The 18184-nt window shown below is 40.4% G+C and overlaps 1 protein-coding gene across 2 annotated transcripts in view; it reads right to left on the bottom strand.

The window, feature by feature from the left end:
• The window catches only part of vwc2l (von Willebrand factor C domain containing 2 like), a 112203-nt gene extending 111693 nt beyond the window's left edge, over positions 1-510 (bottom strand). The window contains exon 1 of one of the 2 annotated variants that reach the window (XM_062070443.1): positions 103-510. The gene's annotated coding sequence lies outside the window, so the exon portion shown is untranslated. The remainder of the gene's footprint in view (positions 1-102) is intronic. The other variant, XM_062070444.1, reaches the window with a different exon arrangement.
• Between the last annotated feature and the right edge of the window lie 17674 nt (positions 511-18184).

The raw sequence follows: 18184 nt of genomic DNA, 5'->3' as shown, positions 1-18184 counted from the left end.
GTGACGTTGAACAATCAGCAGCAAAGCTGCAGCTGCTCCGTGTTTACATGTCGTCCACGTTGAAGTATGCTCTGCGTCAAATTCCCCCTTTAGCTGACTCACCTCTGAGAAATGACATCGCTCACTGGAGTCCCTCAACGTTTAATCCCAGCCATGCAGGCGCACGTCCAACAACATGATCTTGTGGAGGGAACAATCTCTCTTGTTGCGTCCGCTGGAGGCACGACAATCCCTGCATGCACACGTGGAAGGAAGGACGCTAAACCTATCTTACATTTGCATCAGCGCCGGACTGACGACGATGCTCCTCTTTCAGCACCTTGGACAGCCACCGAAGCTGAGGAGGAAGACAATGCTCCTCTTCAGCACCTTGGACAGCGACTAAGGCTGCGGAAGACGCTGCTCCTCGTCAGCACCTTGAACAGCGACTGACGCTGAGGAAGACGCTGCTCCTCTTCAGCACCTTGGATAGCGACTGACGCTGAGGAGGAAGACGCTGCTCCTCTTCAGCACCTTGAACAGCGACTGACGCTGAGGAAGACGCTGCTCCTCTTCAGCACCTTGGATAGCGACTGACGCTGAGGAGGAAGACGCTGCTCCTCTTCAGCACCTTGAACAGCGACTGACGCTGAGGAAGACGCTGCTCCTCTTCAGCACCTTGGATAGCGACTAAAGCTGAGGAAGACGATGTCCCTCTTCAGAACATTGGACAGCGACTGAAGCTGCAGAAGTCGATGCTCCTCTTTCAGCACATTGGACAGCGACTGAAGCTGCCTGCTGCTGAGAGAGAGAAAGCGCCTCCACCCGGCTGCGTCATCTCCTGCACGCGCGCGAGAGCACGCACGCACACGTGTGGTCATGCAAGGGTTAAAGTGGTCACTAATCATGCTGGAGCAGCTGGTGACTTCACTGGGTTAGACCAAGGCACACGGTCACTAATCACGCTGGAGCAGCTGGTGACTTCACTGGGTTAGACCAAGGCACACGGTCACTAATCACGCTGGAGCAGCTGGTGACTTCACTGGGTTAGACCAAGGCACACGGTCACTAATCACGCTGGAGCAGCTGGTGACTTCACTGGGTTAGACCAAGGCACACGGTCACTAATCACGCTGGAGCAGCTGGTGACTTCACTGGGTTAGACCAAGGCACACGGTCACTAATCACGCTGGAGCAGCTGGTGACTTCACTGGGTTAGACCAAGGCACACGGTCACTAATCACGCTGGAGCAGCTGGTGACTTCACTGGGTTAGACCAAGGCACACGGTCACTAATCACGCCGGAGCAGCTGGTGACTTCACTGGGTTAGACCAAGGCACACGGTCACTAATCACGCCGGAGCAGCTGGTGACTTCACTGGGTTAGACCAAGGCACACGGTCACTAATCATGCTGGAGCAGCTGGTGACTTCACTGGGTTAGACCAAGGCACACGGTCACTAATCATGCTGGAGCAGCTGGTGACTTCACTGGGTTAGACCAAGGCACACGGTCACTAATCACGCCGGAGCAGCTGGTGACTTCACTGGGTTAGACCAAGGCACACGGTCACTAATCATGCTGGAGCAGCTGGTGACTTCACTGGGTTAGACCAAGGCACACGGTCACTAATCACGCCGGAGCAGCTGGTGACTTCACTGGGTTAGACCAAGGCACACGGTCACTAATCACGCTGGAGCAGCTGGTGATTTCACTGGGTTAGACCAAGGCACACGGTCACTAATCACGCCGGAGCAGCTGGTGACTTCACTGGGTTAGACCAAGGCACACGGTCACTAATCACGCTGGAGCAGCTGGTGACTTCACTGGGTTAGACCAAGGCACACGGTCACTAATCACGCCGGAGCAGCTGGTGACTTCACTGGGTTAGACCAAGGCACACGGTCACTAATCACGCCGGAGCAGCTGGTGACTTCACTGGGTTAGACCAAGGCACACGGTCACTAATCACGCTGGAGCAGCTGGTGACTTCACTGGGTTAGACCAAGGCACACGGTCACTAATCACGCCGGAGCAGCTGGTGACTTCACTGGGTTAGACCAAGGCACACGGTCACTAATCACGCCGGAGCAGCTGGTGACTTCACTGGGTTAGACCAAGGCACACGGTCACTAATCACGCCGGAGCAGCTGGTGACTTCACTGGGTTAGACCAAGGCACACGGTCACTAATCACGCCATGGCAGCTGGTGACTTCACTGGGTTAGACCAAGGCACACGGTCACTAATCACGCTGGAGCAGCTGGTGACTTCACTGGGTTAGACCAAGGCACACGGTCACTAATCACGCTGGAGCAGCTGGTGACTTCACTGGGTTAGACCAAGGCACACGGTCACTAATCACGCTGGAGCAGCTGGTGACTTCACTGGGTTAGACCAAGGCACACGGTCACTAATCACGCCGGAGCAGCTGGTGACTTCACTGGGTTAGACCAAGGCACACGGTCACTAATCACGCCATGGCAGCTGGTGACTTCACTGGGTTAGACCAAGGCACACGGTCACTAATCACGCCATGGCAGCTGGTGACTTCGCTGGGTTAGACCAAGGCACACGGTCACTAATCACGCCATGGCAGCTGGTGACTTCACTGGGTTAGACCAAGGCACACGGTCACTAATCACGCCATGGCAGCTGGTGACTTCGCTGGGTGAGACCAAGGCACACGGTCACTAATCACGCTGGAGCAGCTGGTGACTTCACTGGGTTAGACCAAGGCACACGGTCACTAATCACGCCATGGCAGCTGGTGACTTCGCTGGGTTAGACCAAGGCACACGGTCACTAATCACGCCGGAGCAGCTGGTGACTTCACTGGGTTAGACCAAGGCACACGGTCACTAATCACGCTGGAGCAGCTGGTGACTTCACTGGGTTAGACCAAGGCACACGGTCACTAATCACGCCATGGCAGCTGGTGACTTCGCTGGGTTAGACCAAGGCACACGGTCACTAATCACGCCGGAGCAGCTGGTGACTTCACTGGGTTAGACCAAGGCACACGGTCACTAATCACGCCGGAGCAGCTGGTGACTTCACTGGGTTAGACCAAGGCACACGGTCACTAATCACGCCATGGCAGCTGGTGACTTCACTGGGTTAGACCAAGGCACACGGTCACTAATCACGCTGGAGCAGCTGGTGACTTCACTGGGTTAGACCAAGGCACACGGTCACTAATCACGCCATGGCAGCTGGTGACTTCGCTGGGTTAGACCAAGGCACACGGTCACTAATCACGCCGGAGCAGCTGGTGACTTCACTGGGTTAGACCAAGGCACACGGTCACTAATCACGCCGGAGCAGCTGGTGACTTCACTGGGTGAGAGCTCCATCAGTCAAAGGTGCGTGAGGATCTTTCATCCGTGCACCTGTTTTGTTGTTGTTGTTGTTGTTGTGTGTCTGGCACACATGACCTGTGCTGCTCATGTCACGCACACACCACTAGAATCACCTCACAGCCCTCGCAGGAAAATATGCACATTAGTATAGTATTTTATAGTGTAGTATTTTGTATACAGTATTGTATTCTATACTATAGTATTCTATATTATTTGTCATTTTTATACTATATATATATATATATATATTTAAACCCCGGCCGAGTCATACCAAAGACTATAAAAATGGGAGCCATTACCTCCCTGCTTGGCACTCAGCATCAAGGGTTGGAATTGGGGGTTAAATCACCAAAAATGATTCCCAGGCGTGGCCACCGCTGCTGCCCACTGCTCCCCTCACCTCCCAGGGGGTGATCAAGGGTGATAGGTGAAATGCAGAGAATAATTTCGCCACACCTAGTGTGTGTGTGTGTGACAATCATTGGTACTTTTATATATATATATATATATATATATATATATATATATATATATATATATATATATATATATATATATTTTGTAGGATTATATAGTACTTTCATACAGTATTTTATTCTATAGTGTTTTTTATATAGTATGTTTTATATAGTATTGTATAGTATTTAGTATATAGGCTTATGTAGTATTTTTACACAGTGTAATATTTTATTATAGTATATTTTGTATATAGTATAGCATTTTTTAAATAGTATAGTATAATTTTATATAGTATTACATAGTATTTTATCATACGATATTATGTAGTATTTTTATATATATACTGTATTATATAGTATAGTATTGTATTTTTGTATTGCATGTCATCATAGTATAATAATTTTATATATAGTAAAGTATTATATTGTATTTTTTCAAAGTATAGTATTTTATTATAGAGTATAGTATTTTATTTGATAGTTTAGTATTTAGTATTTTATCATAGATTAATATTATTCAGTATTATATCATACAGTATTGTATTATGTAGTTTAGTGTTATATAGTATTGTATTATAGTATAAAGTATGTTATTATATAGTTTATTATCATAGTATTTTATTTTGAGTATAGTATTTTTTATTTTTTATTTTTCCAAGATGGCGGCGCTTCAGAGCAGCGGCTTCTTGCGAGCGCTCCTGGAAGTGTAGACCGATTTGGCAAAAATACCCCTCAATTCAGTCAATTTCATGGCTGGCTCACAGCGTGTTCACTCCGTGATCACTTACGACCGACTTACGATTCTGGATGTGGAGAGATCGGGCCATTTTGGGCTGATAGATGCGTGTACGATGGACCTGCTCGCTAGCTTGGGAATTCTTCGCGAGCTACATCCAGCAGTGGCCTTTGAAGCAGCGGCGTCGACTACCAGCGGAGACCGTCAGCGAAAGAGACGTAAGCGATGCGCTCGGAAGCAGAAGCGGGGGTGTCGGGCGGGGCTAACAACAAAGCTAAATGCGTTGTTGTTAGCGGGGCTAACGAAAAAGCTAAATGCTAATCCACAAAGAAGCGCTAATAAGGAGTCTGTTAAGCTAGAACTAGCCAGCGCCAGGCTGGATAATCCCTGCACACATAGCAATTCTCTTAGAATAATATACAACTCACATAATGTTTTTTCTGCGTCAGAGGTGGACATGCATTTTACTGAGGTGGCAAACAATCTAAAAATTCCTGTCATATCAATTCCTAGATATGGTCGAAATTATTTAAAGTGCACTATGCATAATAAACGTAACATTATTAATATTGCTACTACGGATACTTTCAACAAAAACTCCTCAAAACAGCCCACTACCTATAATATGGGCTTTTTAAACATAAGGTCATTGTCTTCCAAAACGTTATTAGTTAATGAAGTCATCAGAGACAACAATCTTGATGTCGTTGGTCTAGCCGAGACCTGGCTCAAACCAGACGATTTTTTTGCGCCGGGTGAGGCGTCTCCTCCTGGCTATGCGGGAACGCATATTGCCCGCCCCATTAAAAGGGGTGGGGGTGTTGCACTAATATACAACAAAAACTTTAGCCTTACCTCGGACCTAAATAATAAATATAACTCGTTTGAGGTGCTTACTGTGAGGTTTGTCACACCGCTGCCTCTGCACCTGGCTGTTATCTACCGCCCCCCTGGGCCCTATTCGGACTTTATCAATGAATTTTCAGAGTTCGTTGCTGATCTAGTGACGCACGCCGACAATATAATCATAATGGGGGACTTTAATATCCATATGAATACCCCATCGGACCCTCAGTGCGTGGCGCTCCAGACTATAATTGATAGCTGTGGTCTTACACAAATAATACATGAACCCACGCATCGCAACGGTAATACGATAGATCTAGTGCTTGTCAGGGGTGTCACCACCTCTAAAGTTACGATACTCCCGTACACTAAAGTAATGTCCAATCATTACCTTATAAAATTCGAAGTTCTGACTCATTTTCAACAAACTAATAATAATAATAATAACTACTATAGCAGCCGCAACATTAATGCTGCCACAACGACGACTCTTACTGACCTACTGCCTTCGGTAATGGCACCATTCCCAAATTATGTGGGCTCTATTGATAACCTCACTAACAGCTTTAACGACGCCCTGCGCGACACCATTGATAGTGTAGCACCGCTAAAGCTAAAAAGGGCCCCTAAAAGGCGCACCCCATGGTTTACAGAAGAAATTAGAGCTCATAAATTATCATGTAGAAAACTGGAACGCAAATGGCGCGCGACTAAACTTGAGGTTTTCCATCAAGCATGGAGTGATAGTTTAATAACTTATAAACGCATGCTTACCTCAGCTAAAGCTAAATATTACTCAAATCTCATCCACCTCAACAAAAACGATCCTAAATTTGTGTTTAGTACAGTAGCATCGCTAACCCAACAAGGGACTCCTCCCAGTAGCTCCACCCACTCGGCAGATGATTTGATGAATTTCTTTAATAAGAAAATGGAACTCATTAGAAAAGAGATTAAAGACAACGCATCCCAGCTACAACTGGGTTCTATTAACACAAATACGACTGTATATACGACGGACATTGCCCTCCAAAATAGTCTCTCTAGTTTTGATGAAATAACATTAGAGGAATTGTCAAAATGTGTAAATGGGACAAAACAAACAACATGTTTACTTGACCCACTTCCTGGGAAACTTATCAAGGAACTGTTTGTTTTATTAGGTCCATCAGTGTTAAATATTATAAACTTATCACTTTCCTCTGGTAATGTTCCTCTAGCATTCAAAAAAGCGGTTATTCATCCTCTGCTCAAAAGACCTAACCTCGATCCTGACCTCATGGTGAACTACCGGCCGGTGTCCCACCTTCCGTTTATCTCGAAAATTCTCGAAAAAATTGTCGCACAGCAGCTAAATGAACACTTAGTGACTAACAATCTCTGTGAACCTTTTCAATCCGGTTTCAGGGCAAATCACTCTACGGAGACAGCCCTCGCAAAAATGACTAATGATCTATTGCTGACGATGGATTCTGATGCTTCATCTATGTTGCTGCTTCTTGATCTTAGCGCCGCTTTCGATACTGTTGATCATAATATTTTATTAGAGCGTATCAAAACACGTATTGGTATGTCAGACTTAGCCTTGTCTTGGTTTAACTCTTATCTTACTGACAGGATGCAGTGCGTCTCCCATAACAATGTGACCTCGGACTATGTCAAGGTAACGTGCGGAGTTCCCCAGGGTTCGGTTCTTGGCCCTGCACTCTTTAGTATTTACATGCTGCCGCTGGGTGACATCATACGCAAGTACGGTGTTAGCTTTCACTGTTATGCTGATGACACTCAACTCTACATGCCCCTAAAGCTGACCAACACGCCGGACTGTAGTCAGCTGGAGGCGTGTCTTAATGAAATTAAACAATGGATGTCCGCTAACTTTTTGCAACTCAACGCTAAGAAAAGGGAAATGCTGATTATCGGTCCTGCTAGACACCAACATCTATTTAATAATACCACCTTAACATTTGACAATTAAACAAGGAGACTCGGTAAATAATCTGGGTATTATCTTCCACCCAACTCTCTCGTTTGAGTCACACATTAAGAGTGTTACTAAAACAACTCTCTCCTTTGAGTCACACATTAAGAGTGTTACTAAAACAACTCTCTCCTTTGAGTCACACATTAAGAGTGTTACTAAAACAACTCTCTCGTTTGAGTCACACATTAAGAGTGTTACTAAAACAACTCTCTCCTTTGAGTCACACATTAAGAGTGTTACTAAAACAACTCTCTGGTTTGAGTCACACATTAAGAGTGTTACTAAAACGGCCTTCTTTCATCTCCGTAATATCGCTAAAATTCGTTCCATCTTGTCCACTAGCGACGCTGAGATCATTATTCATGCGTTCGTTACGTCTCGTCTCGATTACTGTAACGTATTATTTTGGGGCCTCCCTATGTCTAGCATTAAAAGATTGCAGTTGGTACAAAATGCGGCTGCAAGGCTTTTGACAAAAACAAGAAAGTTTGATCATATTACGCCTATACTGTATATACCTTTATATACATATATACATACATATATATATACCTATACTGGCTCACCTGCACTGGCTTCCTGTGCACTTAAGATGCGACTTTAAGGTTTTACTACTTACGTATAAAATACTACACGGTCAAGCTCCTGCCTATCTCGCCGATTGTATTGTACCATATGTCCCGACAAGAAATCTGCGTTCAAAGAACTCCGGCTTATTAGTGATTCCCAGAGCCCAAAAAAAATCTGCGGGCTATAGAGCGTTTTCTATTCGGGCTCCAGTACTCTGGAATGCCCTCCCGGTAACAGTTAGAGATGCTACCTCAGTAGAAGCATTTAAGTCCCATCTTAAAACTCATTTGTATACTCTAGCCTTTAAATAGACTCCCTTTTTAGACCAGTTGATCTGCCGTTTCTTTTCTTTTCTTTTCTACTCTGCTCCGGGGTGGACCGCTAGCCTGTTCATCGGATGGGGACATCTCTACGCTGCTGACCCGTCTCCACTCGGGATGGTTCCCGCTGGCCCCACCATGGACTGGACTTTCGCTGATGTGTTGGACTTTCACAATATTATGTCAGACCCACTCGACACCGAGGATGTCGTTGTGGCTTGTACAGCCCTTTGAGACACTTGTGATTTAGGGCTATATAAATAAACATTGATTGATTGATTGATTGAATATAATCTAAATGGTCCTAGTGTGTGATTGTTGTCTGTGTTGGTCCTGTGATGAGGTGGTGACTTGTCCAGGGTGTACCCCACCTTCCTTGTCCAGGGTGTACACCGCCTTCCATCCGAATGCAGCTGAGATAGGCTCCAGTGACCCCGAAAGGGACAAGCGGTAGAAAATGGATGGATGGACATATAGACATCACATGCGGCTCTTTAGCGCCACCCAAGTGGCACCATGGAACTTTTTCAAATATGTTTGAAAATGGAAAAATAGGGGAACAAAAATATTATTTTTTAGTTGTATTCTGGTTTGTGTAGAAGGACAAACATGACACAAACCTTCCTAATTAGTTAGTTGTGTATTCTGGTTTGTGTAGAAGGACAAACATGACATAAACCTTCCTAATTAGTTAGTTGTATTCTGGTTTGTGTAGAAGGACAAACATGACACAAACCTTCCTAATTAGTTAGTTGTATTCTGGTTTGTGTAGAAGGACAAACATGACACAAACCTTCCTAATTAGTTAGTTGTGTATTCTGGTTTGTGTAGAAGGACAAACATGACACAAACCTTCCTAATTAGTTAGTTGTGTATTCTGGTTTGTGTAGAAGGACAAACATGACATAAACCTTCCTAATTAGTTAGTTGTGTATTCTGGTTTGTGTAGAAAGACAAACATGACACACACCTTCCTAATTAGTTAGTTGTATATTCTGGTTTGTGTAGAAGGACAAACATGACACAAACCTTCCTAATTAGTTAGTTGTGTATTCTGGTTTGTGTAGAAGGACAAACATGACACAAACCTTCCTAATTAGTTAGTTGTGTATTCTGGTTTGTGTAGAAGGACAAACATGACATAAACCTTCCTAATTAGTTAGTTGTGTATTCTGGTTTGTGTAGAAGGACAAACATGACATAAACCTTCCTAATTAGTTAGTTGTGTATTCTGGTTTGTGTAGAAGGACAAACATGACATAAACCTTCCTAATTAGTTAGTTGTATTCTGGTTTGTGTAGAAGGACAAACATGACACAAACCTTCCTAATTAGTTAGTTGTGTATTCTGGTTTGTGTAGAAGGACAAACATGACACAAACCTTCCTAATTAGTTAGTTGTATTCTGGTTTGTGTAGAAGGACAAACATGACACAAACCTTCCTAATTAGTTAGTTGTGTATTCTGGTTTGTGTAGAAGGACAAACATTACACAAACCTTCCTAATTAGTTAGTTGTGTATTCTGGTTTGTGTAGAAGGACAAACATGACATAAACCTTCCTAATTAGTTAGTTGTGTATTCTGGTTTGTGTAGAAGGACAAACATGACACAAACCTTCCTAATTAGTTAGTTGTGTATTCTGGTTTGTGTAGAAGGACAAACATGACACAAACCTTCCTAATTAGTTAGTTGTATTCTGGTTTGTGTAGAAGGACAAACATGACACAAACCTTCCTAATTAGTTAGTTGTGTATTCTGGTTTGTGTAGAAGGACAAACATGACACAAACCTTCCTAATTAGTTAGTTGTGTATTCTGGTTTGTGTAGAAGGACAAACATGACACAAACCTTCCTAATTAGTTAGTTGTGTATTCTGGTTTGTGTAGAAGGACAAACATGACACAAACCTTCCTAATTAGTTAGTTGTGTATTCTGGTTTGTGTAGAAGGACAAACATGACACAAACCTTCCTAATTAGTTAGTTGTGTATTCTGGTTTGTGTAGAAGGACAAACATGACACAAACCTTCCTAATTAGTTAGTTGTGTATTCTGGTTTGTGTAGAAGGACAAACATGACACAAACCTTCCTAATTAGTTAGTTGTGTATTCTGGTTTGTGTAGAAGGACAAACATGACACAAATCTTCCTAATTAGTTAGTTGTGTATTCTGGTTTGTGTAGAAGGACAAACATGACACAAACCTTCCTAATTAGTTAGTTGTGTATTCTGGTTTGTGTAGAAGGACAAACATGACACAAACCTTCCTAATTAGTTAGTTGTGTATTCTGGTTTGTGTAGAAGGACAAACATGACACACACCTTCCTAATTAGTTAGTTGTATATTCTGGTTTGTGTAGAAGGACAAACATGACACAAACCTTCCTAATTAGTTAGTTGTGTATTCTGGTTTGTGTAGAAGGACAAACATGACACAAACCTTCCTAATTAGTTAGTTGTGTATTCTGGTTTGTGTAGAAGGACAAACATGACACAAACCTTCCTAATTAGTTAGTTGTGTATTCTGGTTTGTGTAGAAGGACAAACATGACACAAACCTTCCTAATTAGTTAGTTGTGTATTCTGGTTTGTGTAGAAGGACAAACATGACACAAACCTTCCTAATTAGTTAGTTGTGTATTCTGGTTTGTGTAGAAGGACAAACATGACACAAACCTTCCTAATTAGTTAGTTGTGTATTCTGGTTTGTGTAGAAGGACAAACATGACACAAACCTTCCTAATTAGTTAGTTGTGTATTCTGGTTTGTGTAGAAGGACAAACATGACACAAACCTTCCTAATTAGTTAGTTGTGTATTCTGGTTTGTGTAGAAGGACAAACATGACACAAACCTTCCTAATTAGTTAGTTGTGTATTCTGGTTTGTGTAGAAGGACAAACATGACACAAACCTTCCTAATTAGTTAGTTGTGTATTCTGGTTTGTGTAGAAGGACAAACATGACACAAACCTTCCTAATTAGTTAGTTGTGTATTCTGGTTTGTGTAGAAGGACAAACATGACACAAACCTTCCTAATTAGTTAGTTGTGTATTCTGGTTTGTGTAGAAGGACAAACATGACACAAACCTTCCTAATTAGTTAGTTGTGTATTCTGGTTTGTGTAGAAGGACAAACATGACACAAACCTTCCTAATTAGTTAGTTGTGTATTCTGGTTTGTGTAGAAGGACAAACATGACACAAACCTTCCTAATTAGTTAGTTGTGTATTCTGGTTTGTGTAGAAGGACAAACATGACACAAACCTTCCTAATTAGTTAGTTGTGTATTCTGGTTTGTGTAGAAGGACAAACATGACACAAACCTTCCTAATTAGTTAGTTGTGTATTCTGGTTTGTGTAGAAGGACAAACATGACACAAACCTTCCTAATTAGTTAGTTGTATTCTGGTTTGTGTAGAAGGACAAACATGACACAAACCTTCCTAATTAGTTAGTTGTATTCTGGTTTGTGTAGAAGGACAAACATGACACAAACCTTCCTAATTAGTTAGTTGTGTATTCTGGTTTGTGTAGAAGGACAAACATGACACAAACCTTCCTAATTAGTTAGTTGTGTATTCTGGTTTGTGTAGAAGGACAAACATGACACAAACCTTCCTAATTAGTTAGTTGTATTCTGGTTTGTGTAGAAGGACAAACATGACACAAACCTTCCTAATTAGTTAGTTGTGTATTCTGGTTTGTGTAGAAGGACAAACATGACACAAACCTTCCTAATTAGTTAGTTGTGTATTCTGGTTTGTGTAGAAGGACAAACATGACACAAACCTTCCTAATTAGTTAGTTGTGTATTCTGGTTTGTGTAGAAGGACAAACATGACACAAACCTTCCTAATTAGTTAGTTGTATTCTGGTTTGTGTAGAAGGACAAACATGACACAAACCTTCCTAATTAGTTAGTTGTGTATTCTGGTTTGTGTAGAAGGACAAACATGACACAAACCTTCCTAATTAGTTAGTTGTGTATTCTGGTTTGTGTAGAAGGACAAACATGACATAAACCTTCCTAATTAGTTAGTTGTGTATTCTGGTTTGTGTAGAAGGACAAACATGACACAAACCTTCCTAATTAGTTAGTTGTATTCTGGTTTGTGTAGAAGGACAAACATGACACAAACCTTCCTAATTAGTTAGTTGTGTATTCTGGTTTGTGTAGAAGGACAAACATGACATAAACCTTCCTAATTAGTTAGTTGTGTATTCTGGTTTGTGTAGAAGGACAAACATGACACAAACCTTCCTAATTAGTTAGTTGTGTATTCTGGTTTGTGTAGAAGGACAAACATGACACAAACCTTCCTAATTAGTTAGTTGTATTCTGGTTTGTGTAGAAGGACAAACATGACACAAACCTTCCTAATTAGTTAGTTGTGTATTCTGGTTTGTGTAGAAGGACAAACATGACACAAACCTTCCTAATTAGTTAGTTGTGTATTCTGGTTTGTGTAGAAGGACAAACATGACACAAACCTTCCTAATTAGTTAGTTGTGTATTCTGGTTTGTGTAGAAGGACAAACATGACACAAACCTTCCTAATTAGTTAGTTGTGTATTCTGGTTTGTGTAGAAGGACAAACATGACACAAACCTTCCTAATTAGTTAGTTGTGTATTCTGGTTTGTGTAGAAGGACAAACATGACACAAACCTTCCTAATTAGTTAGTTGTGTATTCTGGTTTGTGTAGAAGGACAAACATGACACAAACCTTCCTAATTAGTTAGTTGTGTATTCTGGTTTGTGTAGAAGGACAAACATGACACAAATCTTCCTAATTAGTTAGTTGTGTATTCTGGTTTGTGTAGAAGGACAAACATGACACAAACCTTCCTAATTAGTTAGTTGTGTATTCTGGTTTGTGTAGAAGGACAAACATGACACAAACCTTCCTAATTAGTTAGTTGTGTATTCTGGTTTGTGTAGAAGGACAAACATGACACACACCTTCCTAATTAGTTAGTTGTATATTCTGGTTTGTGTAGAAGGACAAACATGACACAAACCTTCCTAATTAGTTAGTTGTGTATTCTGGTTTGTGTAGAAGGACAAACATGACACAAACCTTCCTAATTAGTTAGTTGTGTATTCTGGTTTGTGTAGAAGGACAAACATGACACAAACCTTCCTAATTAGTTAGTTGTGTATTCTGGTTTGTGTAGAAGGACAAACATGACACAAACCTTCCTAATTAGTTAGTTGTGTATTCTGGTTTGTGTAGAAGGACAAACATGACACAAACCTTCCTAATTAGTTAGTTGTGTATTCTGGTTTGTGTAGAAGGACAAACATGACACAAACCTTCCTAATTAGTTAGTTGTGTATTCTGGTTTGTGTAGAAGGACAAACATGACACAAACCTTCCTAATTAGTTAGTTGTGTATTCTGGTTTGTGTAGAAGGACAAACATGACACAAACCTTCCTAATTAGTTAGTTGTGTATTCTGGTTTGTGTAGAAGGACAAACATGACACAAACCTTCCTAATTAGTTAGTTGTGTATTCTGGTTTGTGTAGAAGGACAAACATGACACAAACCTTCCTAATTAGTTAGTTGTGTATTCTGGTTTGTGTAGAAGGACAAACATGACACAAACCTTCCTAATTAGTTAGTTGTGTATTCTGGTTTGTGTAGAAGGACAAACATGACACAAACCTTCCTAATTAGTTAGTTGTGTATTCTGGTTTGTGTAGAAGGACAAACATGACACAAACCTTCCTAATTAGTTAGTTGTGTATTCTGGTTTGTGTAGAAGGACAAACATGACACAAACCTTCCTAATTAGTTAGTTGTGTATTCTGGTTTGTGTAGAAGGACAAACATGACACAAACCTTCCTAATTAGTTAGTTGTGTATTCTGGTTTGTGTAGAAGGACAAACATGACATAAACCTTCCTAATTAGTTAGTTGTATTCTGGTTTGTGTAGAAGGACAAACATGACACAAACCTTCCTAATTAGTTAGTTGTATTCTGGTTTGTGTAGAAGGACAAACATGACACAAACCTTCCTAATTAGTTAGTTGTGTATTCTGGTTTGTGTAGAAGGACAAACATGACACAAACCTTCCTAATTAGTTAGTTGTGTATTCTGGTTTGTGTAGAAGGACAAACATGACACAAACCTTCCTAATTAGTTAGTTGTATTCTGGTTTGTGTAGAAGGACAAACATGACACAAACCTTCCTAATTAGTTAGTTGTGTATTCTGGTTTGTGTAGAAGGACAAACATGACACAAACCTTCCTAATTAGTTAGTTGTGTATTCTGGTTTGTGTAGAAGGACAAACATGACATAAACCTTCCTAATTAGTTAGTTGTATTCTGGTTTGTGTAGAAGGACAAACATGACACAAACCTTCCTAATTAGTTAGTTGTATTCTGGTTTGTGTAGAAGGACAAACATGACACAAACCTTCCTAATTAGTTAGTTGTGTATTCTGGTTTGTGTAGAAGGACAAACATGACACAAACCTTCCTAATTAGTTAGTTGTGTATTCTGGTTTGTGTAGAAGGACAAACATGACACAAACCTTCCTAATTAGTTAGTTGTATTCTGGTTTGTGTAGAAGGACAAACATGACACAAACCTTCCTAATTAGTTAGTTGTGTATTCTGGTTTGTGTAGAAGGACAAACATGACACAAACCTTCCTAATTAGTTAGTTGTGTATTCTGGTTTGTGTAGAAGGACAAACATGACACAAACCTTCCTAATTAGTTAGTTGTGTATTCTGGTTTGTGTAGAAGGACAAACATGACACAAATCTTCCTAATTAGTTAGTTGTGTATTCTGGTTTGTGTAGAAGGACAAACATGACACAAACCTTCCTAATTAGTTAGTTGTGTATTCTGGTTTGTGTAGAAGGACAAACATGACACAAACCTTCCTAATTAGTTAGTTGTGTATTCTGGTTTGTGTAGAAGGACAAACATGACACACACCTTCCTAATTAGTTAGTTGTATATTCTGGTTTGTGTAGAAGGACAAACATGACACAAACCTTCCTAATTAGTTAGTTGTGTATTCTGGTTTGTGTAGAAGGACAAACATGACACAAACCTTCCTAATTAGTTAGTTTTGTATTCTGGTTTGTGTAGAAGGACAAACATGACACAAACCTTCCTAATTAGTTAGTTGTGTATTCTGGTTTGTGTAGAAGGACAAACATGACACAAACCTTCCTAATTAGTTAGTTGTGTATTCTGGTTTGTGTAGAAGGACAAACATGACACAAACCTTCCTAATTAGTTAGTTGTGTATTCTGGTTTGTGTAGAAGGACAAACATGACACAAACCTTCCTAATTAGTTAGTTGTGTATTCTGGTTTGTGTAGAAGGACAAACATGACACAAACCTTCCTAATTAGTTAGTTGTGTATTCTGGTTTGTGTAGAAGGACAAACATGACACAAACCTTCCTAATTAGTTAGTTGTGTATTCTGGTTTGTGTAGAAGGACAAACATGACACAAACCTTCCTAATTAGTTAGTTGTGTATTCTGGTTTGTGTAGAAGGACAAACATGACACAAACCTTCCTAATTAGTTAGTTGTGTATTCTGGTTTGTGTAGAAGGACAAACATGACACAAACCTTCCTAATTAGTTAGTTGTGTATTCTGGTTTGTGTAGAAGGACAAACATGACACAAACCTTCCTAATTAGTTAGTTGTGTAAACTGGTTTGTGTAGAAGGACAAACATGACACAAACCTTCCTAATTAGTTAGTTGTGTATTCTGGTTTGTGTAGAAGGACAAACATGACACAAACCTTCCTAATTAGTTAGTTGTGTATTCTGGTTTGTGTAGAAGGACAAACATGACACAAATCTTCCTAATTAGTTAGTTGTGTATTCTGGTTTGTGTAGAAGGACAAACATGACACAAACCTTCCTAATTAGTTAGTTGTGTATTCTGGTTTGTGTAGAAGGACAAACATGACACAAACCTTCCTAATTAGTTAGTTGTGTATTCTGGTTTGTGTAGAAGGACAAACATGACACAAACCTTCCTAATTAGTTAGTTGTGTATTCTGGTTTGTGTAGAAGGACAAACATGACACAAACCTTCCTAATTAGTTAGTTGTATTCTGGTTTGTGTAGAAGGACAAACATGACACAAACCTTCCTAATTAGTTAGTTGTGTATTCTGGTTTGTGTAGAAGGACAAACATGACACAAACCTTCCTAATTAGTTAGTTGTGTATTCTGGTTTGTGTAGAAGGACAAACATGACACAAATCTTCCTAATTAGTTAGTTGTGTATTCTGGTTTGTGTAGAAGGACAAACATGACACAAACCTTCCTAATTAGTTAGTTGTGTATTCTGGTTTGTATAGAAGGACAAACATGACACAAACCTTCCTAATTAGTTAGTTGTGTATTCTGGTTTGTGTAGAAGGACAAACATGACACAAACCTTCCTAATTAGTTAGTTGTGTATTCTGGTTTGTGTAGAAGGACAAACATGACACAAACCTTCCTAATTAGTTAGTTGTGTATTCTGGTTTGTGTAGAAGGACAAACATGACACAAACCTTCCTAATTAGTTAGTTGTGTATTCTGGTTTGTGTAGAAGGACAAACATGACACAAACCTTCCTAATTAGTTAGTTGTGTATTCTGGTTTGTGTAGAAGGACAAACATGACACAAACCTTCCTAATTAGTTAGTTGTGTATTCTGGTTTGTGTAGAAGGACAAACATGACACACACCTTCCTAATTAGTTAGTTGTATATTCTGGTTTGTGTAGAAGGACAAACATGACACAAACCTTCCTAATTAGTTAGTTGTGTATTCTGGTTTGTGTAGAAGGACAAACATGACACAAACCTTCCTAATTAGTTAGTTGTGTATTCTGGTTTGTGTAGAAGGACAAACATGACATAAACCTTCCTAATTAGTTAGTTGTGTATTCTGGTTTGTGTAGAAGGACAAACATGACACAAATCTTCCTAATTAGTTAGTTGTGTATTCTGGTTTGTGTAGAAGGACAAACATGACACAAACCTTCCTAATTAGTTAGTTGTATTCTGGTTTGTGTAGAAGGACAAACATGACACAAATCTTCCTAATTAGTTAGTTGTGTATTCTGGTTTGTGTAGAAGGACAAACATGACATAAACCTTCCTAATTAGTTAGTTGTGTATTCTGGTTTGTGTAGAAGGACAAACATGACATAAACCTTCCTAATTAGTTAGTTGTATATTCTGGTTTGTGTAGAAGGACAAACATGACACAAACCTTCCTAATTAGTTAGTTGTATATTCTGGTTTGTGTAGAAGGACAAACATGACACACACCTTCCTAATTAGTTAGTTGTGTATTCTGGTTTGTGTAGAAGGACAAACATGACATAAACCTTCCTAATTAGTTAGTTGTGTATTCTGGTTTGTGTAGAAGGACAAACATGACACAAACCTTCCTAATTGTTACAAATCCCACTTTTTATATTCAACATGCTTCACTGATTTGTATTTGGTGAGCACTGTTTTGTCCTACTAATTTAATCGGTCCTTAAACTCACCGTAGTTTCTTTACATGTATAACTTTCTCCGATGCTGCCACAGAAAGACGTGTTTTATGCCACTCCTTCTTTGTCTCATTTTGTCCACCAAACATTTTATGCTGTTGTGAATGCACAAAGGTGAGCTTTGTTGATGTTATTGACTTGTGTTGGAGTGCTAAACAGACATATTTGGCTGCAAGCTAATTGATGCTAACATGCTATTTAGGCTAGCAGTATGTACATGATGCATCATTATGCCTTTTGTAGCTATATTAGTCATTTAATTTCCTTTATTCATGTCCTCTGTGTATTTAATTTTATATGTGCATGTCTCGTGACACATTATCTGTATGTAATATTGGCTGCATCTACTACTACCACTACTACTACGACTACTCACACGTCACAGA

The sequence above is a fragment of the Entelurus aequoreus genome, linkage group LG14 (genome assembly GCF_033978785.1).
Source record: "Entelurus aequoreus isolate RoL-2023_Sb linkage group LG14, RoL_Eaeq_v1.1, whole genome shotgun sequence".
Classification (NCBI taxonomy): Eukaryota; Metazoa; Chordata; class Actinopteri; order Syngnathiformes; family Syngnathidae; genus Entelurus; species Entelurus aequoreus.
Note: the sequence above shows the minus strand (reverse complement) of the source record. Positions and strands in the feature narration are given on the sequence as shown.